Here is a 2,704-nt window from a genome sequence, read left to right on the forward strand (position 1 = left end):
TCGAACCACCAAGCTTTCAGTTAGCAGTGACTGTGTTAACTGTTCGCACCATCCAGGGACTCTTCATATCCTCCTATACCTCTGGGTAGACTCGAACCACCAAGGTTTCATTTAGCAGCGACTATGTTAACTGTTCGCACTATCCAGGGACTCCTCATATCCTCCTATACCTCCACCATCATTCTGAATTTTTGGTTTTTTAATTCTCTTGCTATAATTATAATATAGAATTCATAGGGTATTAGAAAATATTTTTAGATGCTGTAGAACTTAATAAAGGGGCCTTAAGTTGTAGATAATCTTTTTGAAAATTGTTTTTTTGGTTGACATTACTAACGCTCCAGGTTGAATGAAATGACAGCCCATTCTATTTTATTATTGAATGGCATTCTATTTTAAGACTATACTACACATTTATCCATTTTTTGTTGTTGGTGTTGTTGCTGATAGATGCTTGTTTTATTTCTAGTTGTCTACTATTATATACAATGCACTTATAAACATTGTTGCATTTGTCTCCTGTCTCCCATAAACAAGAGTTTGTATTTTGTATATATCTACGAATGGAATTGGTGGTGAAATTACCTAAGTGTGTAAACCATTTGTGTTTTACATAAAGTTTGAAATTCTAATTTATACTTACTATCAAAAATGAAAATAATAAATCCATATTTTAATAAATGTACATTCAAATTTAATGAATTTTAACATATTTAAATATTTTTCACACAGATTGCATGAAAGTTCACATCTGCAGACCACATCAGTCAGTGAAGTATATGGTTGCATGTCCAGTTGCTAGCTTCAAGTTTCAGGTAATCTCCACCCCAGCTTCTTGATCTTGGCCTTAGAGTTTTATACATCCTTGATCTTTTATTATTGTAATTAATTTTTGTAGTATTTTTGACCATTTTCATGCTTTTGAGTTCCAATAGAGCCTAAACCTGACTAAACACGATGCCTAAACTTCAATAGCTATAGCTAACAAACTTTTTTTTAAGTAAATAGCAATTTGAAGGATGATTTGTGTAAGTTATACAGAATAAAGAAATCCATATACAGTACATTCACAACTAATCAGATAGATTATCGCAAATTGAACAAACCTATATGAAAGTAGTAACATATTATTAGCACTTGAGAAGATTCCTCATGCCTCCCCCTAGCTGCTACCCATACTTACTTGTAATGAAACAATCATATTTAAGTGCATTATCCATGAATTATACTGAACAATGAAAAAATAAATCATTTCAATTATTACATAAATTCAATATAATCCCCATTAGAATCCCATCAGTGTGTGCATGTGTGTGTGTTTAATTTACAAGTTGGCTATAGAATTTATATAAAATGATGCAAAAAACAGTGATAGCTCAAAGGGAATTTTAAAAATAATAAAATGAGATGCATCATTCTATGTGATATTAAAAAATTGTATTGATATAATTATAGACCAATGGAAGAGAATACATAATTCAGATGCACACATATGTGTACAATGATGAGTCACATATGTCAGGTGCTTGTATGGGGAGTGATAAAAGGATACACATTTCAGTGAAAGTTGTTGGATCAATTGTATATCCGTGTATATTTTAAAAAAATGAGATGTGGATAATGTCAGTGAAAATGACCAAGTTGATAGCCTCAGATAGCTTCTGTGGAGGGCCTGTTCCTGCACAGAAAAACGACAAAGCAAAAAGTGTTAGAATCAACTTTTTTAGAAATTTAGAAAGTTTTAAAATATTTACAGCAACCAACCAAATACTGAAATAAGAGAAAACCAGAAAACCACACCCACTCCCGTCAAGTCGATTGTGACTCATAGCGACCCTATAGGACAGAGTAGAGCTGCACTATAGAGTTTCCGAGGAGCGTCTGGTGGATTCGAACTGCTGACCTCTTGGTTAGCAGCCATAGCATTTAACCACTATGCCACCAGTGTTTCTGAAATAAGAGAAAGGCCACTTAAAAACATCAGGAGAGGGGATGTTACAGAAAACGGTGTGTTAAGAAGGTATAGGATTCGTTCCCTCCACTGAAGCAATGAAAAAACCAAAAACCAAACCCAATGCCATCGAGTCGACTCCCACTCACAGCGACCCTATAGAACAGAGTAGAACTGCCCCACAGAGTTTCCAAGGAGCGCCTGGAGGCTTCGAACTGCCGACCCTTTGGTTAGCAGCCGTAGCACTTAACCACTAGGCCACCAGGGTTTCCCTGAAGCAATGAATAAGTGGGAAAAAAACCTGACAGAATAAACATTAAGTGCTTCATGAGAAAAGATGCTGTTGAATTTTGATGAAAAATTGTGGCATTTTTGTTTATTCACCTACTATCCCCCATTCTCCACTTGGCAGCTGCCATGAAGACAGCAGCCCACATTCCTGGTGTGGCTTGCTGGTGCCAGGGTGTGGACAAGACAGATCTTTTTTCTAAAAATGTTGTTGTTGTTTATTTTGACCAATCTGGTAGTTCCAGAGATACTTGCTCTGAGATAGGCCTTGGCTTTACTCCTCTCAGACATAAGTGGCTACCAGGTGGTGTCTGTCTGTGAAAAGCCTTAAAGACATATAGTACCATAACCAGCTTAGGTAAGGAATGGAGAACAGGGAAAGAAGCAGACAAACCTGATAGCCTGGAAAAGAAGAGGCTGACGAGGCAGATGCATGGGAGAATAAACTGTAGAGATACTGAATGT

Source organism: Loxodonta africana, unplaced genomic scaffold (genome assembly GCF_030014295.1).
Source record: "Loxodonta africana isolate mLoxAfr1 unplaced genomic scaffold, mLoxAfr1.hap2 scaffold_97, whole genome shotgun sequence".
Lineage (NCBI taxonomy): Eukaryota > Metazoa > Chordata > Mammalia > Proboscidea > Elephantidae > Loxodonta > Loxodonta africana.